Source organism: Conger conger, chromosome 6 (assembly GCF_963514075.1).
Source record: "Conger conger chromosome 6, fConCon1.1, whole genome shotgun sequence".
In the NCBI taxonomy this organism is placed as follows: domain Eukaryota; kingdom Metazoa; phylum Chordata; class Actinopteri; order Anguilliformes; family Congridae; genus Conger; species Conger conger.
In genome coordinates this window covers 43,845,948-43,870,293 of record NC_083765.1, presented here as the reverse complement: position 1 = coordinate 43,870,293, position 24,346 = coordinate 43,845,948, and the positions used below count along the sequence as shown (strand labels likewise).

Below are 24,346 nucleotides of genomic sequence, written 5' to 3'. Positions count from 1 at the left end.
TCTTGCTTTTTTTCATGCACCTTATTGCCTTTCTTTTTGAAAGACTGTTCTATTTTCGTCCATTTTGTTTCTTACACTCTGGTTTTCCCTTGATGAAAATTGGAGAAGGTAGCTTTTTTCTTGACACCATTGCTAATTTCGGTGGACCTCCCACAATTAAACAAAGCCTACAAATGTGAAACACCTTTGAAGCCATTATCCCAAACCTTGTGAAGCTCTCCGTGTGAATACATGGCCATTGAAGGGGATGGACTTCATCCTCGTCTTCATGAACACTGCATTGCGAGCAGCCTTGCTTTTAGGCTGTTATTGTTTTCTGACTAAAACACAGAATGCATTGGCCGGGAATCGGACCCGGGTCTCCCGCATGGGAGGCGAGAATTCTACCACTGAACCACCAATGCCCAAGCAAACTCTGGCACTGGATTAAGTTCTGCTGAAGCAACACGTGAAGGTGTTTCTCGTTTTTGCATCTCTTTTCTCTGAACTGGAGCTCCAATGCTTAAGCCGTTTTCCTCCCCCAAGCATTGGTGGTTCAGTGGTTGAATTCTCGCCTGCCACGCGGGAGACCTGGGTCCGATTCCCGGCCAATGCAGAGTGTTTCTCTTGCTTTTTTTCATGCACCTTATTGCCTTTCTTTTTGAAAGACTGTTCTATTTTCGTCCATTTTGTTTCTTAAACTCTGGTTTTTCCTTGATGAAAATTGGAGAAAGTAGCTTTTTTCTTGACACCATTGCTAATTTCGGTGGACCTCCCACAATTAAACAAAGCCTACAAATGTGAAACACCTTTGAAGCCATTATCCCAAACCTTGTGAAGCTCTCCGTATGAATACATGGCCATTGAAGGGGATGGACTTCATCCTCGTCTTCATGAACACTGCATTACGAGCAGCCTTGCTTTTAGGCTGTTATTGTTTTCTGACTAAAACACACCCTGCATTGGCCGGGAATCGGACCCGGGTCTCCCGCGTGGCAGGCGAGAATTCTACCACTGAACCACCAATGCCCACACAAATGCCAAGCCTGAATTCAGTTCTGCTGAAGCAACACGTGAAGGTGTTTCTCGTTTTTGCATCTCTTTTCTCTGAACTGGAGCTCCAATGCTTAAGCCGCTTTCCTCCCCCAAGCATTGGTGGTTCAGTGGTAGAATTCTCGCCTGCCACGCGCGAGACCCCGGTCCGATTCCCGGCCAATGCAGAGTGTTTCTCTCGCTTTTTTTCATGCACCTTATTGCCTTTCTTTTTGAAAGACTGTTCTATTTTCGTCCATTTTGTTTCTTACACTCTGGTTTTTCCTTGATGAAAATTGGAGAAGGTAGCTTTTTTCTTGACACCATTGCTAATTTCGGTGGACTTCCCACAATTAAACAAAGCCTACAAATGTGAAACACCTTTGAAGCCATTATCCCAAACCTTGTGAAGCTCTCCGTGTGAATACATGGCCATTGAAGGGGATGGACTTCATCCTCGTCTTCATGAACACTGCATTGCGAGCAGCCTTGCTTTTAGGCTGTTATTGTTTTCTGACTAAAACACACCCTGCATTGGCCGGGAATCGGACCCGGGTCTCCCGCGTGGGAGGCGAGAATTCTACCGCTGAACCACCAATGCCCACTCAAACTCTGGGACTGGATTAAGTTCTGCTGAAGCAACACGTGAAGGTGTTTCTCGTTTTTGCATCTCTTTTCTCTGAACTGGAGCTCCAATGCTTAAGCCGTTTTGCTCCCCCAAGCATTGGTGGTTCAGTGGTTGAATTCTCGCCTGCCACGCGGGAGACCCGGGTCCGATTCCCGGCCAATGCAGAGTGTTTCTCTTGCTTTTTTTCATGCACCTTATTGCCTTTCTTTTTGAAAGACTGTTCTATTTTCATCCATTTTGTTTCTTAAACTCTGGTTTTTCCATGAGGAAAATTGGAGAAGGTAGCTTTTTTCTTGACACCATTGCTAATTTTGGTGGACCTCCCACAATTAAACAAAGCATACAAATGTGAAACACCTTTGAAGCCATTATCCCAAACCTTGTGAAGCTCTCCGTGTGAATACATGGCCATTGAAGGGGATGGACTTCATCCTCGTCTTCATGAACACTGCATTGCGAGCAGCCTTGCTTTTAGGCTGTTATTGTTTTCTGACTAAAACACACCCTGCATTGGCCGGGAATCGGACCCGGGTCTCCCGCGTGGCAGGCGAGAATTCTACCACTGAACCACCAATGCCCACACAAATGCCATGCCTGAATTCAGTTCTGCTGAAGCAACACGTGAAGGTGTTTCTCGTTTTTGCATCTCTTTTCTCTGAACTGAAGCTCCAATGCTTAAGCTTCTCCCCACCTCCAAGCATTGGTGGTTCAGTGGTAGAATTCTCGCCTGCCACGCGGGAGACCCGGGTCCGATTCCCGGCCAATGCAGAGTGTTTCTCTTGCTTTTTTTCATGCACCTTATTGCCTTTCTTTTTGAAAGACTGTTCTATTTTCATCCATTTTGTTTCTTAAACTCTGGTTTTTCCATGAGGAAAATTGGAGAAGGTAGCTTTTTTCTTGACACCATTGCTAATTTTGGTGGACCTCCCACAATTAAACAAAGCATACAAATGTGAAACTCCTTTGAAGCCATTATCCCAAACCTTGTGAAGCTCTCCGTGTGAATACATGGCCATTGAAGGGGATGGACTTCATCCTCGTCTTCATGAACACTGCATTGCGAGCAGCCTTGCTTTTAGGCTGTTATTGTTTTCTGACTAAAACACACCCTGCATTGGCCGGGAATCGGACCCGGGTCTCCCGCGTGGCAGGCGAGAATTCTACCACTGAACCACCAATGCCCACACAAATGCCAAGCCTGAATTCAGTTCTGCTGAAGCAACACGTGAAGGTGTTTCTCGTTTTTGCATCTCTTTTCTCTGAACTGAAGCTCCAATGCTTAAGCTTCTCCCCACCTCCAAGCATTGGTGGTTCAGTGGTAGAATTCTCGCCTGCCACGCGAGAGACCAGGGTCCGATTCCCGGCCCATTCAGAGTGTTTCTCTTGCTTTTTTTCATGCACCTTATTGCCTTTCTTTTTGAAAGACTGTTCTATTTTCGTCCATTTTGTTTCTTACACTCTGGTTTTTCCTTGATGAAAATTGGAGAAGGTAGCTTTTTTCTTGACACCATTGCTAATTTCGGTGGACCTCCCACAATTAAACAAAGCCTACAAATGTGAAACACCTTTGAAGCCATTATCCCAAACCTTGTGAAGCTCTCCGTGTGAATACATGGCCATTGCAGGGGATGGACTTCATCCTCGTCTTCATGAACACTGCATTGCGAGCAGCCTTGCTTTTAGGCTGTTATTGTTTTCTGACTAAAACACAGAATGCATTGGCCGGGAATCGGACCCGGGTCTCCCGCATGGGAAGCGAGAATTCTACCACTGAACCACCAATGCCCACGCAAACTCTGGGACTGGATTAAGTTCTGCTGAAGCAACACGTGAAGGTGTTTCTCGTTTTTGCATCTCTTTTCTCTGAACTGGAGCTCCAATGCTTAAGCCGTTTTCCTCCCCCAAGCATTGGTGGTTCAGTGGTAGAATTCTCGCCTGCCACGCGGGAGACCCAGGTCCGATTCCCGGCCAATGCAGAGTGTTTCTCTTGCTTTTTTTCATGCACCTTATTGCCTTTTTTTTTTGAAAGACTGTTCTATTTTCATGCATTTTGTTTCTTAAACTCTGGTTTTTCCATGAGGAAAATTGGAGAAGGTAGCTTTTTTCGTGACACCATTGCTAATTTTGGTGGACCTCCCACAATTAAACTAAGCATACAAATGTGAAACACCTTTGAAGCCATTATCCCAAACCTTGTGAAGCTCTCCGTGTGAATACATGGCCATTGAAGGGGATGGACTTCATCCTCGTCTTCATGAACACTGCATTGCGAGCAGCCTTGCTTTTAGGCTGTTATTGTTTTCTGACTAAAACACACCCTGCATTGGCCGGGAATCGGACCCGGGTCTCCCGCGTGGCAGGCGAGAATACTGCCACTGAACCACCAATGCCCACACAAACGCCAAGCCTGAATTCAGTTCTGCTGAAGCAACACGTGAAGGTGTTTCTCGTTTTTGCATCTCTTTTCTCTGAACTGGAGCTCCAATGCTTAAGCCGTTTTCCTCCCCAAAGCATTGGTGGTTCAGTGGTAGAATTCTCGCCTGCCCCGCGAGACCCGGGTCCGATTCCCGGCCAATGCAGAGTGTTTCTCTTGTTTTTTTTCATGCACCTTATTGCCTTTCTTTTTGAAAGACTGTTCTATTTTCATCCATTTTGTTTCTTAAACTCTGGTTTTTCCATGAGGAAAATTGGAGAAGGTAGCTTTTTTCTTGACACCATTGCTAATTTCGGTGGACCTCCCACAATTAAACAAAGCCTACAAATGTGAAACACCTTTGAAGCCATTATCCCAAACCTTGTGAAGCTCTCCGTGTGAATACATGGCCATTGAAGGGGATGGACTTCATCCTCGTCTTCATGAACACTGCATTGCGAGCAGCCTTGCTTTTAGGCTGTTATTGTTTTCTGACTAAAACACACCCTGCATTGGCCGGGAATCGGACCCGGGTCTCCCGCGTGGCAGGCGAGAATTCTACCACTGAACCACCAATGCCCACACAAATGCCATGCCTGAATTCAGTTCTGCTGAAGCAACACGTGAAGGTGTTTCTCGTTTTTGCATCTCTTTTCTCTGAACTGAAGCTCCAATGCTTAAGCTTCTCCCCACCTCCAAGCATTGGTGGTTCAGTGGTAGAATTCTCGCCTGCCACGCGGGGGCCAGTCGCGGATTGCCGTAACAGATTTTTTGACCGAAGGTGACCCCTCTCTTGAAATAAGGGTTTGAATCCAGCTCCGGCTGTTAATTTAAACATTATAAACCTCACCTTTTTAAGTTAATGTGATCCACTCAAGTGATGTTGTACAAAAACCTTTTATAGCAACTCATAAAAAGGAAAATATATAAATATAAAGTGACAATGCTGATGGGTGTAATACTCTATTCTAGTTGTGAGTACGATTCCTGTTTTTGGAATGTACATTTCTTTCCCCCCTCAGATAACAGCCTGAAAAGGGTATTCAAAGCCATTCCTAATAGCGGGATTAAGATAAAGTCCACTGAATCCAGAGTGCATTGGCCTGTATCTGTGACAAATGCTGTTCTAGCAGATTTTCAGTAAAAAACTTTTCATAATTAAAAAATTTTTTCTTCATTTAATATTTGTTTTGTATAATTCCATAATTTGCTCATCAACAAAGAAAGATTCATTCCTTTGAGGTCCTGACACTCATTAGATATTTGATATTTGAATGCTTTGCGATCGTGAGCATAATGATTTTTGATTCAGTGATTTTATACAGGGGCCTAAGAGATAAATAGGCCTAACAATTATTTCATTGATAAAACCACCTTCAACTGCACAAAGAGCATGACTCTCTTCAAGGTCATTTTATTTTGATCTTTTGATAATTTAAATCAAAATGTTCTTAGTTGATTGGTTATATTACACAAAGTGGTTCAAGAAAAAAAGTTTAGTTTCTTGACATTTCAGTAAAATAATCATAAAAATGAATATCATCAAGAAGAATACATTTCCTGCTTCAGTGTTCTTTGATGGTCACCTAACACCTCAACCCTACTCGATGATCAAAGGGGGTTAGGAACAACCATTTGGTTTCCTTCCACATCACATGCGTACAAAATAATGCATATTCGTCTGCCTGTCACCTCATCAGGGACGGGACCTGCATTTTATTTCTGCATTTTACTTCAGGAGGTTTGGGGCATAAAAGCTCATTCTCATACAACATGATTTTGTGATTGAAATGATACGCTTCATTCTGTAATTAAGACTATTTTTGCTGAATTAATAAATTGTTATTGATCTGAATTTTGGACTACAAGTTTTACTTCACAAAGGACCAAATTCCTACACATATCAACACTGGAGTCATTGCTTTAATACAAACATAATTTTTTAATTTCAGTGATATTAACAGACACACATACACATCCTGATACAGTACCCAATACACACACATATTAAGACACCCTTATACAATACAAACTCTTTAATTACTAGGTATGCAACATCTATGTAAAAAAACTGTGCGGCAACAGCACAAACATACACTTAAACAAAGGGAACGAATATATAAACCTTTCCCAAAAAAAGGCATTTTACAATGTTCCAATGTTCAATGTTGGGGGGTGGGGGCCTGGAAGCACTGTGTGTATCTGTGTGTGTGCGTGTGTGTGTGTGTGTACATGCGCATGTCTGTGCGTTCGTGCGTGCGAGTGTGTGTGTGTGTGCGTGCGTGTGTGTATGCGTGTGCGTTTGTGTGTGTGTGTACATGCTCGTGTCTGTGTGCACACGTGTGTGCTTCATTTTCCTCTCTCAGTTGATCAAGATAATTGATCTTTGTTTTCTTTGTTATCCTTTTCATAAAAGGCAGTGGTCTGAAACTCACTCCAGGTCATCTCCCTTGCCATGCCTTGTGCTTGGTATTGGAAAATACCTTAGCTGGGCAGGAGAAGTTGTTGCTGGCTGTATTACTGCTACAAAACACAAAGTATGGGGTTACTGACTTAAAACACTAAATTAACAAAGTATCTAAGAGCTGACACAATAACACTCAACAATCACTTCAGTTGTGTTTTTACGGAGTGAGGCTCACCTTCATCCAGTCGTGTCTCTGGCTCATGTGTGGCAGGGGCTGGAGGATGTAAAACAGGACATATTGTCAGAGACAGAGAGATGTGGCGCTGTTGTAGCAACTCCACTGTGAACTTTGAGACAAAGGGTCATCAGTCAAACTATTGTATAATTTCCACAATTGTAGTATATTATCACAAAGGAAGTAAGAAATAAAAAGTAAATATAATGAATGATGGCTCTTCACAGAGTATTTACTATTGGGTAAGATTCAATGCCATACTTTGCGCTACTGCTTCAGTGAGCGCCACGAACATGCGCAGAAGTTCCACTGGGACTGGAATGGGGGCCTTCACTGGCACTGAAGGTACATCTTGACAGAATGGCTGCGGGCTGATTTTTGGAGGCTGTACATGGTGCAGGAGAAGCTATTCAGGCAAAGAAAAATCTATGTTAGGATCTAATTTCAGCATAAACAACTAAAGTGATGTAATGGTTTTGAATATATTTACCATGCAAGGAGGAGGCATGCACATATACAGGACTGCCTCTGGACACTGTTGATGTGGGACCACTCAGCTCTGAAGGAAAAAGGCACATTGGAAAGAGTCAAACTCACATTCTGAAACCATTTTAATCCATTTTTATAAATGCTATATTTCAGAGATTACAATTGTAAACTCGCCAATCCATTAAAAGATGTTTGACACTGCAAGGTTCTCTCTTAATAGAACGTAAAGAAGTAAAGAAGACAGGCAGAACACGGCCAAAAAAACAAACCAAAGTCATAAAATATTTGTTATGAGAGGATAGCCTCTCCATACCTCTGTCTGTAGACTTAATTGGCGCTCTGGTGACTGCAGCAGGTGCTGAAGCTGAAGAAATAGACAAGACATTGCTCAGAGGACATGTAATTGTTCATGAGAAATAACCATATTTGACAGGTAAAAAATCTTTTGGACAAAAAGATTATTTAAATTTTAACAAAAGTCAGAGCAGCTTAGACCACACAAGCTGAACTGTAAATGTGTGATATTTGTATGTATGCACTATTACATCTGTAGAATGAAACAGGTGTACAAAAAGTGCCAATAGAAATAACAACAACAATAATAATAATAATAATAATAATCGCTACCCAGTCGTAGTAATCTAACTTCGTAGTAACGTTACACCCACAGCTGCTGTGAACAGCGTCCCTAGATACCACGGCTGCTGTGAACAGCGTCCCTAGATACCGTAAAAGTTAACTTTACAAATGACTCCCACTACTAGCGACCAGGTAGCTACCAAAAACGTTTCCCATCGACATTATTCAAAAGTAGCTTTTCATAAACGTTGTGACACTTTCCATTCGCGCGACGAAAGGTTAACAAGAAATTACGTTCACAATAAATTAACGTCGTGTTGCTATCGGATGAGGTAACCTACCTTAATAAGTAGACTGACTGACGACAGGATCGGCGATCCAGATGATTTAAGTGGCGATTCTTTCGTCCTGACGATGGCAATGGTCAAAAGAAATCTTCGGTTCGGTCGGTTTAAAAATGTAAACGCGAATAAAATATCAATAAAATCCGATCAAACTCGTCGCTCACTCTCGCTCTCTCTCTCTCTCTCTCTCTCTCTCTCTCTCTCTCTCTCATTCCGTCTTCTCATTGGGCGCGGCGGAAAACGGGAAATAGCGCCAGGGCTCCGTCGGGTTCAACGCGGTGGCGGAAAATATATTACATCCGTAGTGGTTTAGGACTACCATCGAGAATGAATGGGTTTCGGTTTAGGGAGTTTTAGCTAAACAATATGCGGCTCCCGCGCGGGGACCCGGGTCCGATTCCCAGCCAATGCAGAGTGTTTCTCTTGCTTTTTTTCATGCACCTTATTGCCTTTCTTTTTGAAAGACTGTTCTATTTTCATCCATTTTGTTTCTTAAACTCTGGTTTTTCCATGAGGAAAATTGGAGAAGGTAGCTTTTTTCTTGACACCATTGCTAATTTTGGTGGACCTCCCACAATTAAACAAAGCATACAAATGTGAAACTCCTTTGAAGCCATTATCCCAAACCTTGTGAAGCTCTCCGTGTGAATACATGGCCATTGAAGGGGATGGACTTCATCCTCGTCTTCATGAACACTGCATTGCGAGCAGCCTTGCTTTTAGGCTGTTATTGTTTTCTGACTAAAACACACCCTGCATTGGCCGGGAATCGGACCCGGGTCTCCCGCGTGGCAGGCGAGAATTCTACCACTGACCCACCAATGCCCACGCAAACTCTGGCACTGGATTAAGTTCTGCTGAAGCAACACGTGAAGGTGTTTCTCGTTTTTGCATCTCTTTTCTCTGAACTGGAGCTCCAATGCTTAAGCCGTTTTCCTCCCCCAAGCATTGGTGGTTCAGTAGTAGAATTCTCACCTGCCACGCGGGAGACCCGGGTCCGATTCCCGGCCAATGCAGAGTGTTTCTCTTGCTTTTTTTCATGCACCTTATTGCCTTTCTTTTTGAAAGACTGTTCTATTTTCATCCATTTTGTTTCTTAAACTCTGGTTTTTCCATGAGGAAAATTGGAGAAGGTAGCTTTTTTCTTGACACCATTGCTAATTTTGGTGGCCTCCCACAATTAAACAAAGCATACAAATGTGAAACACCTTTGAAGCCATTATCCCAAACCTTGTGAAGCTCTCCGTGTGAATACATGGCCATTGAAGGGGATGGACTTCATCCTCGTCTTCATGAACACTGCATTGCGAGCAGCCTTGCTTTTAGGCTGTTATTGTTTTCTGACTAAAACACACCCTGCATTGGCCGGGAATCGGACCCGGGTCTCCCGCGTGGCAGGCGAGAATTCTACCACTGAACCACCAATGCCCACACAAATGCCAAGCCTGAATTCAGTTCTGCTGAAGCAACACGTGAAGGTGTTTCTCGTTTTTGCATCTCTTTTCTCTGAACTGAAGCTCCAATGCTTAAGCTTCTCCCCACCTCCAAGCATTGGTGGTTCAGTGGTAGAATTCTCGCCTGCCACGCGGGAGACCCGGGTCCGATTCCCGGCCAATGCAGAGTGTTTCTCTAGCTTTTTTTCATGCACCTTATTGCCTTTCTTTTTGAAAGACTGTTCTATTTTCGTCCATTTTGTTTCTTAAACTCTGGTTTTTCCTTGATGAAAATTGGAGAAGGTAGCTTTTTTCTTAACACCATTGCTAATTTCGGTGGACCTCCCACAATTAAACAAAGCCTACAAATGTGAAACACCTTTGAAGCCATGATCCCAAACCTTGTGAAGCTCTCCGTGTGAATACATGGCCATTGAAGGGGATGGACTTCATCCTCTTCTTCATGAACACTGCATTGCGAGCAGCCTTGCTTTTAGGCTGTTATTGTTTTCTGACTAAAACACACCATGCATTGGCCGGGAATCGGACCCGGGTCTCCCGCGTGGCAGGCGAGAATTCTACCACTGAACCACCAATGCCCACCCAAATGCCAAGCCTGAATTCAGTTCTGCTGAAGCAACACGTGAAGGTGTTTCTCGTTTTTGCATCTCTTTTCTCTGAACTGAAGCTCCAATGCTTAAGCTTCTCCCCACCTCCAAGCATTGGTGGTTCAGTGGTAGAATTCTCGCCTGCCACGCGAGAGACCAGGGTCCGATTCCCGGCCCATTCAGAGTGTTTCTCTTGCTTTTTTTCATGCACCTTATTGCCTTTCTTTTTGAAAGACTGTTCTATTTTCGTCCATTTTGTTTCTTACACTCTGGTTTTTCCTTGATGAAAATTGGAGAAGGTAGCTTTTTTCTTGACACCATTGCTAATTTCGGTGGACCTCCCACAATTAAACAAAGCCTACAAATGTGAAACACCTTTGAAGCCATTATCCCAAACCTTGTGAAGCTCTCCGTGTGAATACATGGCCATTGCAGGGGATGGACTTCATCCTCGTCTTCATGAACACTGCATTGCGAGCAGCCTTGCTTTTAGGCTGTTATTGTTTTCTGACTAAAACACAGAATGCATTGGCCGGGAATCGGACCCGGGTCTCCCGCATGGGAGGCGAGAATTCTACCACTGAACCACCAATGCCCACGCAAACTCTGGGACTGGATTAAGTTCTGCTGAAGCAACACGTGAAGGTGTTTCTCGTTTTTGCATCTCTTTTCTCTGAACTGGAGCTCCAATGCTTAAGCCGTTTTCCTCCCCCAAGCATTGGTGGTTCAGTGGTAGAATTCTCGCCTGCCACGCGGGAGACCTGGGTCCGATTCCTGGCCAATGCAGAGTGTTTCTCTTGCTTTTTTTCATGCACCTTATTGCCTTTTTTTTTTGAAAGACTGTTCTATTTTCATGCATTTTGTTTCTTAAACTCTGGTTTTTCCATGAGGAAAATTGGAGAAGGTAGCTTTTTTTGTGAAACCATTGCTAATTTTTTGTGGACCTCCCACAATTAAACAAAGCATACAAATGTGAAACACCTTTGAAGCCATTATCCCAAACCTTGTGAAGCTCTCCGTGTGAATACATGGCCATTGAAGGGGATGGACTTCATCCTCGTCTTCATGAACACTGCATTGCGAGCAGCCTTGCTTTTAGGCTGTTATTGTTTTCTGACTAAAACACACCCTGCATTGGCCGGGAATCGGACCCGGGTCTCCCGCGTGGCAGGCGAGAATACTGCCACTGAACCACCAATGCCCACACAAACGCCAAGCCTGAATTCAGTTCTGCTGAAGCAACACGTGAAGGTGTTTCTCGTTTTTGCATCTCTTTTCTCTGAACTGGAGCTCCAATGCTTAAGCCGTTTTCCTCCCCAAAGCATTGGTGGTTCAGTGGTAGAATTCTCGCCTGCCACGCGGGAGACCTGGGTCCGATTCCCGGCCAATGCAGAGTGTTTCTCTAGCTTTTTTTCATGCACCTTATTGCCTTTCTTTTTGAAAGACTGTTCTATTTTCATCCATTTTGTTTCTTAAACTCTGGTTTTTCCATGAGGAAAATTGGAGACGGTAGCTTTTTTCGTGACACCATTGCTAATTTCGGTGGACCTCCCACAATTAAACAAAGCATACAAATGTGAAACACCTTTGAAGCCATTATCCCAAACCTTGTGAAGCTCTCCGTGTGAATACATGGCCATTGAAGGGGATGGACTTCATCCTCGTCTTCATGAACACTGCATTGCGAGCAGCTTTGCTTTTAGGCTGTTATTGTCTTCTGACTAAAACACACGCTGCATTGGCCGGGAATCGGACCCGGGTCTCCCGCGTGGCAGGCGAGAATTCTACCACTCAACCACCAATGCCCACACAAATGCCAAGCCTGAATTCAGTTCTGCTGAAGCAACACGTGAAGGTGTTTCTCGTTTTTGTATCTCTTTTCTCTGAACTGGAGCTCCAATGCTTAAGCTTCTCCCCACCTCCAAGCATTGGTGGTTCAGTGGTAGAATTCTCGCTTTCCACGCGGGAGACCCGGGTCCGATTCCCGGCCAATGCGGAGTGTTTCTCTTGCTTTTTTTCATGCACCTTATTGCCTTTCTTTTTGAAAGACTGTTCTATTTTCGTCCATTTTGTTTCTTACACTCTGGTTTTTCCTTGATGAAAATTGGAGAAGGTAGCTTTTTTCTTGACACCATTGCTAATTTCGGTGGACCTCCCACAATTAAACAAAGCCTACAAATGTGAAACACCTTTGAAGCCATTATCCCAAACCTTGTGAAGCTCTCCGTGTGAATACATGGCCATTGAAGGGGATGGACTTCATCCTCGTCTTCATGAACACTGCATTGCGAGCAGCCTTGCTTTTAGGCTGTTATTGTTTTCTGACTAAAACACAGAATGCATTGGCCGGGAATCGGACCCGGGTCTCCCGCATGGGAGGCGAGAATTCTACCACTGAACCACCAATGCCCACGCAAACTCTGGGACTGGATTAAGTTCTGCTGAAGCAACACGTGAAGGTGTTTCTCGTTTTTGCATCTCTTTTCTCTGAACTGGAGCTCCAATGCTTAAGCCGTTTTCCTCCCCCAAGCATTGGTGGTTCAGTGGTAGAATTCTCGCCTGCCACGCGGGAGACCCGGGTCCGATTCCCGGCCAATGCAGAGTGTTTCTCTTGCTTTTTTTCATGCACCTTATTGCCTTTCTTTTTGAAAGACTGTTCTATTTTCATCCATTTCGTTTCTTAAACTCTGGTTTTTCCATGAGGAAAATTGGAGAAGGTAGCTTTTTTCTTGACACCATTGCTAATTTCGGTGGACCTCCCACAATTAAACAAAGCCTACAAATGTGAAACACCTTTGAAGCCATTATCCCAAACCTTGTGAAGCTCTCCGTGTGAATACATGGCCATTGAAGGGGATGGACTTCATCCTCGTCTTCATGAACACTGCATTGCGAGCAGCCTTGCTTTTAGGCTGTTATTGTTTTCTGACTAAAACACAGAATGCATTGGCCGGGAATCGGACCCGGGTCTCCCGCATGGGAGGCGAGAATTCTACCACTGAACCACCAATGCCCACGCAAACTCTGGGACTGGATTAAGTTCTGCTGAAGCAACACGTGAAGGTGTTTCTCGTTTTTGCATCTCTTTTCTCTGAACTGGAGCTCCAATGCTTAAGCCGTTTTCCTCCCCCAAGCATTGGTGGTTCAGTGGTAGAATTCTCGCCTGCCACGCGGGAGACCCGGGTCCGATTCCCGGCCAATGCAGAGTGTTTCTCTTGCTTTTTTTCATGCACCTTATTGCCTTTCTTTTTGAAAGACTGTTCTATTTTCATCCATTTCGTTTCTTAAACTCTGGTTTTTCCATGAGGAAAATTGGAGAAGGTAGCTTTTTTCTTGACACCATTGCTAATTTTGGTGGACCTCCCACAATTAAACAAAGCATACAAATGTGAAACACCTTTGAAGCCATTATCCCAAACCTTGTGACGCTCTCCGTGTGAATACATGGCCATTGAAGGGGATGGACTTCATCCTCGTCTTCATGAACACTGCATTGCGAGCAGCCTTGCTTTTAGGCTGTTATTGTTTTCTGACTAAAACACACCCTGCATTGGCCGGGAATCGGACCCGGGTCTCCCGCGTGGCAGGCGAGAATTCTACCACTGAACCACCAATGCCCACACAAATGCCAAGCCTGAATTCAGTTCTGCTGAAGCAACACGTGAAGGTGTTTCTCGTTTTTGCATCTCTTTTCTCTGAACTGAAGCTCCAATGCTTAAGCTTCTCCCCACCTCCAAGCATTGGTGGTTCAGTGGTAGAATTCTCGCCTGCCACGCGGGAGACCCGGGTCCGATTCCCGGCCAATGCAGAGTGTTTCTCTAGCTTTTTTTCATGCACCTTATTGCCTTTCTTTTTGAAAGACTGTTCTATTTTCGTCCATTTTGTTTCTTAAACTCTGGTTTTTCCTTGATGAAAATTGGAGAAGGTAGCTTTTTTCTTAACACCATTGCTAATTTCGGTGGACCTCCCACAATTAAACAAAGCCTACAAATGTGAAACACCTTTGAAGCCATGATCCCAAACCTTGTGAAGCTCTCCGTGTGAATACATGGCCATTGAAAGGGATGGACTTCATCCTCTTCTTCATGAACACTGCATTGCGAGCAGCCTTGCTTTTAGGCTGTTATTGTTTTCTGACTAAAACACACCATGCATTGGCCGGGAATCGGACCCGGGTCTCCCGCGTGGCAGGCGAGAATTCTACCACTGAACCACCAATGCCCACACAAATGCCAAGCCTGAATTCAGTTCTGCTGAAGCAACACGTGAAGGTGTTTCTCGTTTTTGCATCTCTTTTCTCTGAACTGGAGCTCCAATGCTTAAGCCGTTTTCCTCCCCCAAGCATTGGTGGTTCAGTGGTAGAATTCTCGCCTGCCACGCGGGAGACCCGGGTCCGATTCCCGGCCAATGCAGAGTGTTTCTCTTGCTTTTTTTCATGCACCTTATTGCCTTTTTTTTTGAAAGACTGTTCTATTTTCATCCATTTCGTTTCTTAAACTCTGGTTTTTCCATGAGGAAAATTGGAGAAGGTAGCTTTTTTCTTGACACCATTGCTAATTTTGGTGGACCTCCCACAATTAAACAAAGCATACAAATGTGAAACACCTTTGAAGCCATTATCCCAAACCTTGTGACGCTCTCCGTGTGAATACATGGCCATTGAAGGGGATGGACTTCATCCTCGTCTTCATGAACACTGCATTGCGAGCAGCCTTGCTTTTAGGCTGTTATTGTTTTCTGACTAGAACACACCCTGCATTGGCCGGGAATCGGACCCGGGTCTCCCGCGTGGCAGGCGAGAATTCTACCACTGAACCACCAATGCCCACACAAATGCCAAGCCTGAATTCAGTTCTGCTGAAGCAACACGTGAAGGTGTTTCTCGTTTTTGCATCTCTTTTCTCTGAACTGAAGCTCCAATGCTTAAGCTTCTCCCCACCTCCAAGCATTGGTGGTTCAGTGGTAGATTTCTCGCCTGCCACGCGGGAGACCCGGGTCCGATTCCCGGCCAATGCAGAGTGTTTCTCTAGCTTTTTTTCATGCACCTTATTGCCTTTCTTTTTGAAAGACTGTTCTATTTTCATCCATTTTGTTTCTTAAACTCTGGTTTTTCCTTGATGAAAATTGGAGAAGGTAGCTTTTTTCTTGACACCATTGCTAATTTCGGTGGACCTCCCACAATTAAACAAAGCCTACTAATGTGAAACACCTTTGAAGCCATTATCCCAAACCTTGTGAAGCTCTCCGTGTGAATACATGGCCATTGAAGGGGATGGACTTCATCCTCGTCTTCATGAACACTGCATTGCGAGCAGCCTTGCTTTTAGGCTGTTATTGTTTTCTGACTAAAACACACCATGCATTGGCCGGGAATCGGACCCGGGTCTCCCGCGTGGCAGGCGAGAATTCTACCACTGAACCACCAATGCCCACACAAATGCCAAGCCTGAATTCAGTTCTGCTGAAGCAACACGTGAAGGTGTTTCTCGTTTTTGCATCTCTTTTCTCTGAACTGGAGCTCCAATGCTTAAGCCGTTTTCCTCCCCCAAGCATTGGTGGTTCAGTGGTAGAATTCTCGCCTGCCACGCGGGAGACCCGGGTCCGATTCCCGGCCAATGCAGAGTGTTTCTCTTGCTTTTTTTCATGCACCTTATTGCCTTTTTTTTTGAAAGACTGTTCTATTTTCATCCATTTCGTTTCTTAAACTCTGGTTTTTCCATGAGGAAAATTGGAGAAGGTAGCTTTTTTCTTGACACCATTGCTAATTTTGGTGGACCTCCCACAATTAAACAAAGCATACAAATGTGAAACACCTTTGAAGCCATTATCCCAAACCTTGTGAAGCTCTCCGTGTGAATACATGGCCATTGAAGGGGATGGACTTCATCCTCGTCTTCATGAACACTGCATTGCGAGCAGCCTTGCTTTTAGGCTGTTATTGTTTTCTGACTAAAACACACCATCCATTGGCCGGGAATCGGACCCGGGTCTCCCGCGTGGCAGGCGAGAATTCTACCACTGAACCACCAATGCCCACACAAATGCCAAGCCTGAATTCAGTTCTGCTGAAGCAACACGTGAAGGTGTTTCTCGTTTTTGCATCTCTTTTCTCTGAACTGAAGCTCCAATGCTTAAGCTTCTCCCCACCTCCAAGCATTGGTGGTTCAGTGGTAGAATTCTCGCCCGGGTCCGATTCCCGGCCAATGCAGAGTGTTTCTCTAGCTTTTTTTCATGCACCTTATTGCCTTTCTTTTTGAAAGACTGTTCTATTTTCGTCCGTTTTGTTTCTTAAACTCTGGTTTTTCCTTGATGAAAATTGGAGAAAGTAGCTTTTTTCTTGACACCATTGCTAATTTCGGTGGACCTCCCACAATTAAACAAAGCCTACAAATGTGAAACACCTTTGAAGCCATTATCCCAAACCTTGGGAAGCTCTCCGTGTGAATACATGGCCATTGAAGGGGATGGACTTCATCCTCGTCTTCATGAACACTGCATTGCGAGCAGCCTTGCTTTTAGGCTGTTATTGTTTTCTGACTAAAACACGCCCTGCATTGGCCGGGAATCGGACCCGGGTCTCCCGCGTGGCAGGCGAGAATTCTACCAATAAACCACCAATGCCAACACAAATGCCAAGCCTGAATTCAGTTCTGCTGAAGCAACACGTGAAGGTGTTTCTCGTTTTTGCATCTCTTTTCTCTGAACTGGAGCTCCAATGCTTAAGCCGTTTTCCTCCCCCAAGCATTGGTGGTTCAGTGGTAGAATTCTCGCCTGCCACGCGGGAGACCCGGGTCCGATTCCCGGCCAATGCAGAGTGTTTCTCTAGCTTTTTTTCATGCACCTTATTGCCTTTCTTTTTGAAAGACTGTTCTATTTTCGTCCATTTTGTTTCTTAAACTCTGGTTTTTCCTTTGATGAAAATTGGAGAAAGTAGCTTTTTTCTTGACACCATTGCTAATTTCGGTGGACCTCCCACAATTAAACAAAGCCTACAAATGTGAAACACCTTTGAAGCCATTATCCCAAACCTTGTGAAGCTCTCCGTGTGAATACATGGCCATTGAAGGGGATGGACTTCATCCTCGTCTTCATGAACACTGCATTGCGAGCAGCCTTGCTTTTAGGCTGTTATTGTTTTCTGACTAAAACACACCCTGCATTGGCCGGGAATCGGACCCGGGTCTCCCGCGTGGCAGGCGAGAATTCTACCACTGAACCACCAATGCCCACACAAATGCCATGCCTGAATTCAGTTCTGCTGAAGCAACACGTGAAGGTGTTTCTCGTTTTTGCATATCTTTTCTCTGAACTGAAGCTCCAATGCTTAAGCTTTTCCCCACCTCCACGCATTGGTGGTTCAGTGGTAGAATTCTCGCCTGCCACGCGGGAGACCCGGGTCCGATTCCCGGCCAATGCAGAGTGTTTCTCTAGCTTTTTTTCATGCACCTTATTGCCTTTCTTTTTGAAAGACTGTTCTATTTTCGTCCATTTTGTTTCTTAAACTCTGGTTTTTCCTTGATGAAAATTGGAGAAAGCAGCTTTTTTCTTGACACCATTGCTAATTTCGGTGGACCTCCCACAATTAAACAAAGCCTACAAATGTGAAACACCTTTGAAGCCATTATCCCAAACCTTGTGAAGCTCTCCGTGTGAATACATGGCCATTGCAGGGGATGGACTTCATCCTCGTCTTCATGAACACTGCATTGCGAGCAGCCTTGCTTTTAGGCTGTTATTCTTTTCTGACTAAAACACACCATGCATTGGCCGGGAATCGGACCCGGGTCTCCCGCGTGGCAGGCGAGAATTCCACCACTCAACCACCAATGCCCACACAAATGCCAAGCCTGAATTCAGTTCTGCTGAAGCAACACGTGAAGGTGTTTCTCGTTTTTGTATCTCTTTTCTCTGAACTGGAGCTCCAATGCTTAAGCTTCTCCCCACCTCCAAGCATTGGTGGTTCAGTGGTAGAATTCTCGCTTTCCACGCGGGAGACCCGGGTCCGATTCCCGGCCAATGCGGAGTGTTTCTCTTGCTTTTTTTCATGCACCTTATTGCCTTTCTTTTTGAAAGACTGTTCTATTTTCGTCCATTTTGTTTCTTACACTCTGGTTTTTCCTTGATGAAAATTGGAGAAGGTAGCTTTTTTCTTGACACCATTGCTAATTTCGGTGGACCTCCCACAATTAAACAAAGCCTACAAATGTGAAACACCTTTGAAGCCATTATCCCAAACCTTGTGAAGCTCTCCGTGTGAATACATGGCCATTGAAGGGGATGGACTTCATCCTCGTCTTCATGAACACTGCATTGCGAGCAGCCTTGCTTTTAGGCTGTTATTGTCTTCTGACTAAAACACACGCTGCATTGGCCGGGAATCGGACCCGGGTCTCCCGCGTGGCAGGCGAGAATTCTACCACTCAACCACCAATGCCCACACAAATGCCAAGCCTGAATTCAGTTCTGCTGAAGCAACACGTGAAGGTGTTTCTCGTTTTTGTATCTCTTTTCTCTGAACTGGAGCTCCAATGCTTAAGCTTCTCCCCACCTCCAAGCATTGGTGGTTCAGTGGTAGAATTCTCGCTTTCCACGCGGGAGACCCGGGTCCGATTCCCGGCCAATGCGGAGTGTTTCTCTTGCTTTTTTTCATGCACCTTATTGCCTTTCTTTTTGAAAGACTGTTCTATTTTCGTCCATTTTGTTTCTTACACTCTGGTTTTTCCTTGATGAAAATTGGAGAAGGTAGCTTTTTTCTTGACACCATTGCTAATTTCGGTGGACCTCCCACAATTAAACAAAGCCTACAAATGTGAAACACCTTTGAAGCCATTATCCCAAACCTTGTGAAGCTCTCCGTGTGAATACATGGCCATTGAAGGGGATGGACTTCATCCTCGTCTTCATGAACACTGCATTGCGAGCAGCCTTGCTTTTAGGCTGTTATTGTTTTCTGACTAAAACACAGAATGCATTGGCCGGGAATCGGACCCGGGTCTCCCGCATGGGAGGCGAGAATTCTACCACTGAACCACCAATGCCCACGCAAACTCTGGGACTGGATTAAGTTCTGCTGAAGCAACACGTGAAGGTGTTTCTCGTTTTTGCATCTCTTTTCTCTGAACTGGAGCTCCAATGCTTAAGCCGTTTTCCTCCCCCAAGCATTGGTGGTTCAGTGGTAGAATTCTCGCCTGCCACGCGGGAGACCCGGGTCCGATTCCCGGCCAATGCTGAGTGTTTCTCTTGCTTTTTTTCATGCACCTTATTGCCTTTCTTTTTGAAAGACTGTTCTATTTTCATCCATTTCGTTTCTTAAACTCTGGTTTTTCCATGAGGAAAATTGGAGAAGGTAGCTTTTTTCTTGACACCATTGCTAATTTCGGTGGACCTCCCACAATTAAACAAAGCCTACAAATGTGAAACACCTTTGAAGCCATTATCCCAAACCTTGTGAACCTCTCCGTGTGAATACATGGCCATTGAAGGGGATGGACTTCATCCTCGTCTTCATGAACACTGCATTGCGAGCAGCCTTGCTTTTAGGCTGTTATTGTTTTCTGACTAAAACACAGAATGCATTGGCCGGGAATCGGACCCGCGTCTCCCGCATGGGAGGCGAGAATTCTACCACTGAACCACCAATGCCCACGCAAACTCTGGGACTGGATTAAGTTCTGCTGAAGCAACACGTGAAGGTGTTTCTCGTTTTTGCATCTCTTTTCTCTGAACTGGAGCTCCAATGCTTAAGCCGTTTTCCTCCCCCAAGCATTGGTGGTTCAGTGGTAGAATTCTCGCCTGCCACGCGGGAGACCCGGGTCCGATTCCCGGCCAATGCAGAGTGTTTCTCTTGCTTTTTTTCATGCACCTTATTGCCTTTCTTTTTGAAAGACTGTTCTATTTTCATCCATTTCGTTTCTTAAACTCTGGTTTTTCCATGAGGAAAATTGGAGAAGGTAGCTTTTTTCTTGACACCATTGCTAATTTTGGTGGACCTCCCACAATTAAACAAAGCATACAAATGTGAAACACCTTTGAAGCCATTATCCCAAACCTTGTGACGCTCTCCGTGTGAATACATGGCCATTGAAGGGGATGGACTTCATCCTCGTCTTCATGAACACTGCATTGCGAGCAGCCTTGCTTTTAGGCTGTTATTGTTTTCTGACTAAAACACACCCTGCATTGGCCGGGAATCGGACCCGGGTCTCCCGCGTGGCAGGCGAGAATTCTACCACTGAACCACCAATGCCCACACAAATGCCAAGCCTGAATTCAGTTCTGCTGAAGCAACACGTGAAGGTGTTTCTCGTTTTTGCATCTCTTTTCTCTGAACTGAAGCTCCAATGCTTAAGCTTCTCCCCACCTCCAAGCATTGGTGGTTCAGTGGTAGAATTCTCGCCTGCCACGCGGGAGACCCGGGTCCGATTCCCGGCCAATGCAGAGTGTTTCTCTAGCTTTTTTTCATGCACCTTATTGCCTTTCTTTTTGAAAGACTGTTCTATTTTCGTCCATTTTGTTTCTTAAACTCTGGTTTTTCCTTGATGAAAATTGGAGAAGGTAGCTTTTTTCTTAACACCATTGCTAATTTCGGTGGACCTCCCACAATTAAACAAAGCCTACAAATGTGAAACACCTTTGAAGCCATGATCCCAAACCTTGTGAAGCTCTCCGTGTGAATACATGGCCATTGAAAGGGATGGACTTCATCCTCTTCTTCATGAACACTGCATTGCGAGCAGCCTTGCTTTTAGGCTGTTATTGTTTTCTGACTAAAACACACCATGCATTGGCCGGGAATCGGACCCGGGTCTCCCGCGTGGCAGGCGAGAATTCTACCACTGAACCACCAATGCCCACACAAATGCCAAGCCTGAATTCAGTTCTGCTGAAGCAACACGTGAAGGTGTTTCTCGTTTTTGCATCTCTTTTCTCTGAACTGAAGCTCCAATGCTTAAGCTTCTCCCCACCTCCAAGCATTGGTGGTTCAGGGGTAGAACTTTCGCCTGCCACGCGGGAGACCCGGGTCCGATTCCCGGCCAATGCAGAGTGTTTCTCTTCCTTTTTTTCATGCACCTTATTGCCTTTCTTTTTGAAAGACTGTTCTATTTTCGTCCATTTTGTTTCTTACACTCTGGTTTTTCCTTGATGAAAATTGGAGAAGGTAGCTTTTTTCTTGACACCATTGCTAATTTCGGTGGACCTCCCACAATTAAACAAAGCCTACAAATGTGAAACACCTTTGAAGCCATTATCCCAAACCTTGTGAAGCTCTCCGTGTGAATACATGGCCATTGAAGCGGATGGACTTCATCCTCGTCTTCATGAACACTGCATTGCGAGGAGCCTTGCTTTTAGGCTGTTATTGTTTTCTGACTAAAACACAGAATGCATTGGCCGGCAATCGGACCCGGGTCTCCCGCATGGGAAGCGAGAATTCTACCACTGAACCACCAATGCCCACACAAATGCCAAGCCTGAATTCAGTTCTGCTGAAGCAACACGTGAAGGTGTTTCTCGTTTTTGCATCTCTTTTCTCTGAACTGAAGCTCCAATGCTTAAGCTTCTCCCCACCTCCAAGCATTGGTGGTTCAGTGGTAGAATTCTCGCCTGCCACGCGGGAGACCCGGGTCCGATTCCCGGCCAATGCAGAGTGTTTCTCTTGCTTTTTTTCATGCACCTTATTGCCTTTCTTTTTGAAAGACTGTTCTATTTTCATCCATTTTGTTTCTTAAACTCTGGTTTTTCCTTGATGAAAATTGGAGAAGGTAGCTTTTTTCTTAACACCATTGCTAATTTCGGTGGACCTCCCACAATTAAACAAAGCCTACAAATGTGAAACACCTTTGAAGCCATGATCCCAAACCTTGTGAAGCTCTCCGTGTGAATACATGGCCATTGAAGGGGATGGACTTCATCCTCTTCTTCATGAACACTGCATTGCGAGCAGCCTTGCTTTTAGGCTGTTATTGTTTTCTGACTAAAACACACCATGCATTGGCCGGGAATCGGACCTGGGTCTCCCGCGTGGCAGGCGAGAATTCTACCACTGAACCACCAATGCCCACACAAATGCCAAGCCTGAATTCAGTTCTGCTGAAGCAACACGTGAAGGTGTTTCTCGTTTTTGCATCTCTTTTCTCTGAACTGAAGCTCCAATGCTTAAGCTTCTCCCCACCTCCAAGCATTGGTGGTTCAGTGGTAGAATTCTCGCCTACCACGCGGGAGACCCGGGTCCGATTCCCGGCCAATGCAGAGTGTTTCTCTTGCTTTTTTTCATGCACCTTATTGCCTTTTTTTTTGAAAGACTGTTCTATTTTCATCCATTTCGTTTCTTAAACTCTGGTTTTTCCATGAGGAAAATTGGAGAAGGTAGCTTTTTTCTTGACACCATTGCTAATTTTGGTGGACCTCCCACAATTAAACAAAGCATACAAATGTGAAACACCTTTGAAGCCATTATCCCAAACCTTGTGACGCTCTCCGTGTGAATACATGGCCATTGAAGGGGATGGACTTCATCCTCGTCTTCATGAACACTGCATTGCGAGCAGCCTTGCTTTTAGGCTGTTATTGTTTTCTGACTAAAACACACCCTGCATTGGCCGGGAATCGGACCCGGGTCTCCCGCGTGGCAGGCGAGAATTCTACCACTGAACCACCAATGCCCACACAAATGCCAAGCCTGAATTCAGTTCTGCTGAAGCAACACGTGAAGGTGTTTCTCGTTTTTGCATCTCTTTTCTCTGAACTGGAGCTCCAATGCTTAAGCCGTTTTCCTCCCCCAAGCATTGGTGGTTCAGTGGTAGAATTCTCGCCTGCCACGCGGGAGACCCGGGTCCGATTCCCGGCCAATGCAGAGTGTTTCTCTAGCTTTTTTTCATGCACCTTATTGCCTTTCTTTTTGAAAGACTGTTCTATTTTCGTCCATTTTGTTTCTTAAACTCTGGTTTTTCCTTTGATGAAAATTGGAGAAAGTAGCTTTTTTCTTGACACCATTGCTAATTTCGGTGGACCTCCCACAATTAAACAAAGCCTACAAATGTGAAACACCTTTGAAGCCATTATCCCAAACCTTGTGAAGCTCTCCGTGTGAATACATGGCCATTGAAGGGGATGGACTTCATCCTCGTCTTCATGAACACTGCATTGCGAGCAGCCTTGCTTTTAGGCTGTTATTGTTTTCTGACTAAAACACACCCTGCATTGGCCGGGAATCGGACCCGGGTCTCCCGCGTGGCAGGCGAGAATTCTACCACTGAACCACCAATGCCCACACAAATGCCAAGCCTGAATTCAGTTCTGCTGAAGCAACACGTGAAGGTGTTTCTCGTTTTTGCATATCTTTTCTCTGAACTGAAGCTCCAATGCTTAAGCTTTTCCCCACCTCCACGCATTGGTGGTTCAGTGGTAGAATTCTCGCCTGCCACGCGGGAGACCCGGGTCCGATTCCCGGCCAATGCAGAGTGTTTCTCTAGCTTTTTTTCATGCACCTTATTGCCTTTCTTTTTGAAAGACTGTTCTATTTTCGTCCATTTTGTTTCTTAAACTCTGGTTTTTCCTTGATGAAAATTGGAGAAAGCAGCTTTTTTCTTGACACCATTGCTAATTTCGGTGGACCTCCCACAATTAAACAAAGCCTACAAATGTGAAACACCTTTGAAGCCATTATCCCAAACCTTGTGAAGCTCTCCGTGTGAATACATGGCCATTGCAGGGGATGGACTTCATCCTCGTCTTCATGAACACTGCATTGCGAGCAGCCTTGCTTTTAGGCTGTTATTCTTTTCTGACTAAAACACACCATGCATTGGCCGGGAATCGGACCCGGGTCTCCCGCGTGGCAGGCGAGAATTCTACCACTGAACCACCAATGCCCACACAAATGCCACGCCTGAATTCAGTTCTGCTGAAGCAACACGTGAAGGTGTTTCTCGTTTTTGCATCTCTTTTCTCTGAACTGGAGCTCCAATGCTTAAGCTGCTTTCCTCCCCCAAGCATTGGTGGTTCAGTGGTAGAATTCTCGCCTGCCACGCGCGAGACCCGGGTCCGATTCCCGGCCAATGCAGAGTGTTTCTCTTGCTTTTTTTCATGCACCTTATTGCCTTTCTTTTTGAAAGACTGTTCTATTTTCATCCATTTTGTTTCTTAAACTCTGGTTTTTCCTTGATGAAAATTGGAGAAGGTAGCTTTTTTCTTGACACC

At 45.0% G+C, this 24,346-nt stretch overlaps 1 long non-coding RNA gene and 49 other non-coding genes across 50 annotated transcripts; 23 read left to right on the top strand and 27 right to left on the bottom strand.

The window, feature by feature from the left end:
• Positions 1-333: 333 nt before the first annotated feature.
• trnag-ccc (transfer RNA glycine (anticodon CCC)) lies at positions 334-404 on the bottom strand. Its single transcript has one exon. It is a non-coding gene; the product is annotated as a tRNA-Gly (tRNA).
• A 120-nt stretch (positions 405-524) lies between these two features.
• trnag-gcc (transfer RNA glycine (anticodon GCC)) lies at positions 525-595 on the top strand. The gene has a single exon. It is a non-coding gene; the product is annotated as a tRNA-Gly (tRNA).
• A 342-nt stretch (positions 596-937) lies between these two features.
• Positions 938-1,008, bottom strand: trnag-gcc (transfer RNA glycine (anticodon GCC)). Its single transcript has one exon. It is a non-coding gene; the product is annotated as a tRNA-Gly (tRNA).
• Positions 1,009-1,541: 533 nt separating this feature from the next.
• trnag-ccc (transfer RNA glycine (anticodon CCC)) lies at positions 1,542-1,612 on the bottom strand. The gene has a single exon. It is a non-coding gene; the product is annotated as a tRNA-Gly (tRNA).
• A 120-nt stretch (positions 1,613-1,732) lies between these two features.
• Positions 1,733-1,803, top strand: trnag-gcc (transfer RNA glycine (anticodon GCC)). The gene has a single exon. It is a non-coding gene; the product is annotated as a tRNA-Gly (tRNA).
• Positions 1,804-2,145: 342 nt separating this feature from the next.
• trnag-gcc (transfer RNA glycine (anticodon GCC)) lies at positions 2,146-2,216 on the bottom strand. The gene has a single exon. It is a non-coding gene; the product is annotated as a tRNA-Gly (tRNA).
• A 120-nt stretch (positions 2,217-2,336) lies between these two features.
• trnag-gcc (transfer RNA glycine (anticodon GCC)) lies at positions 2,337-2,407 on the top strand. The gene has a single exon. It is a non-coding gene; the product is annotated as a tRNA-Gly (tRNA).
• Positions 2,408-2,749: 342 nt separating this feature from the next.
• trnag-gcc (transfer RNA glycine (anticodon GCC)) lies at positions 2,750-2,820 on the bottom strand. Its single transcript has one exon. It is a non-coding gene; the product is annotated as a tRNA-Gly (tRNA).
• A 533-nt stretch (positions 2,821-3,353) lies between these two features.
• trnag-ccc (transfer RNA glycine (anticodon CCC)) lies at positions 3,354-3,424 on the bottom strand. Its single transcript has one exon. It is a non-coding gene; the product is annotated as a tRNA-Gly (tRNA).
• Positions 3,425-3,544: 120 nt separating this feature from the next.
• On the top strand, positions 3,545-3,615 carry trnag-gcc (transfer RNA glycine (anticodon GCC)). The gene has a single exon. It is a non-coding gene; the product is annotated as a tRNA-Gly (tRNA).
• A 945-nt stretch (positions 3,616-4,560) lies between these two features.
• On the bottom strand, positions 4,561-4,631 carry trnag-gcc (transfer RNA glycine (anticodon GCC)). The gene has a single exon. It is a non-coding gene; the product is annotated as a tRNA-Gly (tRNA).
• Positions 4,632-6,328: 1,697 nt separating this feature from the next.
• LOC133130051 (uncharacterized) lies at positions 6,329-8,270 on the bottom strand. Its single transcript, XR_009708902.1, has 6 exons — positions 8,104-8,270; positions 7,497-7,547; positions 7,185-7,253; positions 6,956-7,100; positions 6,695-6,733; positions 6,329-6,575 (listed from the first exon to the last, which is right to left on the bottom strand). It is a non-coding gene; the product is annotated as an uncharacterized LOC133130051 (long non-coding RNA).
• Positions 8,271-9,463: 1,193 nt separating this feature from the next.
• trnag-gcc (transfer RNA glycine (anticodon GCC)) lies at positions 9,464-9,534 on the bottom strand. Its single transcript has one exon. It is a non-coding gene; the product is annotated as a tRNA-Gly (tRNA).
• A 120-nt stretch (positions 9,535-9,654) lies between these two features.
• Positions 9,655-9,725, top strand: trnag-gcc (transfer RNA glycine (anticodon GCC)). Its single transcript has one exon. It is a non-coding gene; the product is annotated as a tRNA-Gly (tRNA).
• A 342-nt stretch (positions 9,726-10,067) lies between these two features.
• Positions 10,068-10,138, bottom strand: trnag-gcc (transfer RNA glycine (anticodon GCC)). Its single transcript has one exon. It is a non-coding gene; the product is annotated as a tRNA-Gly (tRNA).
• A 533-nt stretch (positions 10,139-10,671) lies between these two features.
• Positions 10,672-10,742, bottom strand: trnag-ccc (transfer RNA glycine (anticodon CCC)). Its single transcript has one exon. It is a non-coding gene; the product is annotated as a tRNA-Gly (tRNA).
• A 726-nt stretch (positions 10,743-11,468) lies between these two features.
• trnag-gcc (transfer RNA glycine (anticodon GCC)) lies at positions 11,469-11,539 on the top strand. The gene has a single exon. It is a non-coding gene; the product is annotated as a tRNA-Gly (tRNA).
• A 946-nt stretch (positions 11,540-12,485) lies between these two features.
• trnag-ccc (transfer RNA glycine (anticodon CCC)) lies at positions 12,486-12,556 on the bottom strand. Its single transcript has one exon. It is a non-coding gene; the product is annotated as a tRNA-Gly (tRNA).
• Positions 12,557-12,676: 120 nt separating this feature from the next.
• Positions 12,677-12,747, top strand: trnag-gcc (transfer RNA glycine (anticodon GCC)). The gene has a single exon. It is a non-coding gene; the product is annotated as a tRNA-Gly (tRNA).
• Positions 12,748-13,089: 342 nt separating this feature from the next.
• Positions 13,090-13,160, bottom strand: trnag-ccc (transfer RNA glycine (anticodon CCC)). Its single transcript has one exon. It is a non-coding gene; the product is annotated as a tRNA-Gly (tRNA).
• Positions 13,161-13,280: 120 nt separating this feature from the next.
• On the top strand, positions 13,281-13,351 carry trnag-gcc (transfer RNA glycine (anticodon GCC)). Its single transcript has one exon. It is a non-coding gene; the product is annotated as a tRNA-Gly (tRNA).
• Positions 13,352-13,693: 342 nt separating this feature from the next.
• trnag-gcc (transfer RNA glycine (anticodon GCC)) lies at positions 13,694-13,764 on the bottom strand. The gene has a single exon. It is a non-coding gene; the product is annotated as a tRNA-Gly (tRNA).
• A 120-nt stretch (positions 13,765-13,884) lies between these two features.
• On the top strand, positions 13,885-13,955 carry trnag-gcc (transfer RNA glycine (anticodon GCC)). The gene has a single exon. It is a non-coding gene; the product is annotated as a tRNA-Gly (tRNA).
• Positions 13,956-14,297: 342 nt separating this feature from the next.
• trnag-gcc (transfer RNA glycine (anticodon GCC)) lies at positions 14,298-14,368 on the bottom strand. Its single transcript has one exon. It is a non-coding gene; the product is annotated as a tRNA-Gly (tRNA).
• Positions 14,369-14,488: 120 nt separating this feature from the next.
• On the top strand, positions 14,489-14,559 carry trnag-gcc (transfer RNA glycine (anticodon GCC)). Its single transcript has one exon. It is a non-coding gene; the product is annotated as a tRNA-Gly (tRNA).
• Positions 14,560-14,901: 342 nt separating this feature from the next.
• On the bottom strand, positions 14,902-14,972 carry trnag-gcc (transfer RNA glycine (anticodon GCC)). The gene has a single exon. It is a non-coding gene; the product is annotated as a tRNA-Gly (tRNA).
• A 120-nt stretch (positions 14,973-15,092) lies between these two features.
• Positions 15,093-15,163, top strand: trnag-gcc (transfer RNA glycine (anticodon GCC)). The gene has a single exon. It is a non-coding gene; the product is annotated as a tRNA-Gly (tRNA).
• Positions 15,164-15,505: 342 nt separating this feature from the next.
• trnag-gcc (transfer RNA glycine (anticodon GCC)) lies at positions 15,506-15,576 on the bottom strand. Its single transcript has one exon. It is a non-coding gene; the product is annotated as a tRNA-Gly (tRNA).
• Positions 15,577-15,696: 120 nt separating this feature from the next.
• trnag-gcc (transfer RNA glycine (anticodon GCC)) lies at positions 15,697-15,767 on the top strand. Its single transcript has one exon. It is a non-coding gene; the product is annotated as a tRNA-Gly (tRNA).
• A 1,121-nt stretch (positions 15,768-16,888) lies between these two features.
• trnag-gcc (transfer RNA glycine (anticodon GCC)) lies at positions 16,889-16,959 on the top strand. The gene has a single exon. It is a non-coding gene; the product is annotated as a tRNA-Gly (tRNA).
• A 343-nt stretch (positions 16,960-17,302) lies between these two features.
• On the bottom strand, positions 17,303-17,373 carry trnag-gcc (transfer RNA glycine (anticodon GCC)). Its single transcript has one exon. It is a non-coding gene; the product is annotated as a tRNA-Gly (tRNA).
• Positions 17,374-17,493: 120 nt separating this feature from the next.
• On the top strand, positions 17,494-17,564 carry trnag-gcc (transfer RNA glycine (anticodon GCC)). The gene has a single exon. It is a non-coding gene; the product is annotated as a tRNA-Gly (tRNA).
• A 1,550-nt stretch (positions 17,565-19,114) lies between these two features.
• trnag-ccc (transfer RNA glycine (anticodon CCC)) lies at positions 19,115-19,185 on the bottom strand. Its single transcript has one exon. It is a non-coding gene; the product is annotated as a tRNA-Gly (tRNA).
• Positions 19,186-19,305: 120 nt separating this feature from the next.
• Positions 19,306-19,376, top strand: trnag-gcc (transfer RNA glycine (anticodon GCC)). Its single transcript has one exon. It is a non-coding gene; the product is annotated as a tRNA-Gly (tRNA).
• A 342-nt stretch (positions 19,377-19,718) lies between these two features.
• On the bottom strand, positions 19,719-19,789 carry trnag-ccc (transfer RNA glycine (anticodon CCC)). The gene has a single exon. It is a non-coding gene; the product is annotated as a tRNA-Gly (tRNA).
• A 120-nt stretch (positions 19,790-19,909) lies between these two features.
• On the top strand, positions 19,910-19,980 carry trnag-gcc (transfer RNA glycine (anticodon GCC)). Its single transcript has one exon. It is a non-coding gene; the product is annotated as a tRNA-Gly (tRNA).
• Positions 19,981-20,322: 342 nt separating this feature from the next.
• trnag-gcc (transfer RNA glycine (anticodon GCC)) lies at positions 20,323-20,393 on the bottom strand. The gene has a single exon. It is a non-coding gene; the product is annotated as a tRNA-Gly (tRNA).
• A 120-nt stretch (positions 20,394-20,513) lies between these two features.
• trnag-gcc (transfer RNA glycine (anticodon GCC)) lies at positions 20,514-20,584 on the top strand. The gene has a single exon. It is a non-coding gene; the product is annotated as a tRNA-Gly (tRNA).
• Positions 20,585-20,926: 342 nt separating this feature from the next.
• Positions 20,927-20,997, bottom strand: trnag-gcc (transfer RNA glycine (anticodon GCC)). The gene has a single exon. It is a non-coding gene; the product is annotated as a tRNA-Gly (tRNA).
• Positions 20,998-21,117: 120 nt separating this feature from the next.
• trnag-gcc (transfer RNA glycine (anticodon GCC)) lies at positions 21,118-21,188 on the top strand. Its single transcript has one exon. It is a non-coding gene; the product is annotated as a tRNA-Gly (tRNA).
• Positions 21,189-21,530: 342 nt separating this feature from the next.
• trnag-ccc (transfer RNA glycine (anticodon CCC)) lies at positions 21,531-21,601 on the bottom strand. The gene has a single exon. It is a non-coding gene; the product is annotated as a tRNA-Gly (tRNA).
• A 120-nt stretch (positions 21,602-21,721) lies between these two features.
• Positions 21,722-21,792, top strand: trnag-gcc (transfer RNA glycine (anticodon GCC)). Its single transcript has one exon. It is a non-coding gene; the product is annotated as a tRNA-Gly (tRNA).
• A 342-nt stretch (positions 21,793-22,134) lies between these two features.
• trnag-gcc (transfer RNA glycine (anticodon GCC)) lies at positions 22,135-22,205 on the bottom strand. Its single transcript has one exon. It is a non-coding gene; the product is annotated as a tRNA-Gly (tRNA).
• Positions 22,206-22,325: 120 nt separating this feature from the next.
• On the top strand, positions 22,326-22,396 carry trnag-acc (transfer RNA glycine (anticodon ACC)). The gene has a single exon. It is a non-coding gene; the product is annotated as a tRNA-Gly (tRNA).
• Positions 22,397-22,738: 342 nt separating this feature from the next.
• Positions 22,739-22,809, bottom strand: trnag-gcc (transfer RNA glycine (anticodon GCC)). Its single transcript has one exon. It is a non-coding gene; the product is annotated as a tRNA-Gly (tRNA).
• Positions 22,810-22,929: 120 nt separating this feature from the next.
• trnag-gcc (transfer RNA glycine (anticodon GCC)) lies at positions 22,930-23,000 on the top strand. Its single transcript has one exon. It is a non-coding gene; the product is annotated as a tRNA-Gly (tRNA).
• A 343-nt stretch (positions 23,001-23,343) lies between these two features.
• On the bottom strand, positions 23,344-23,414 carry trnag-gcc (transfer RNA glycine (anticodon GCC)). Its single transcript has one exon. It is a non-coding gene; the product is annotated as a tRNA-Gly (tRNA).
• Positions 23,415-23,534: 120 nt separating this feature from the next.
• On the top strand, positions 23,535-23,605 carry trnag-gcc (transfer RNA glycine (anticodon GCC)). Its single transcript has one exon. It is a non-coding gene; the product is annotated as a tRNA-Gly (tRNA).
• Positions 23,606-23,947: 342 nt separating this feature from the next.
• Positions 23,948-24,018, bottom strand: trnag-gcc (transfer RNA glycine (anticodon GCC)). The gene has a single exon. It is a non-coding gene; the product is annotated as a tRNA-Gly (tRNA).
• Positions 24,019-24,138: 120 nt separating this feature from the next.
• Positions 24,139-24,209, top strand: trnag-gcc (transfer RNA glycine (anticodon GCC)). Its single transcript has one exon. It is a non-coding gene; the product is annotated as a tRNA-Gly (tRNA).
• Positions 24,210-24,346: the final 137 nt, after the last annotated feature.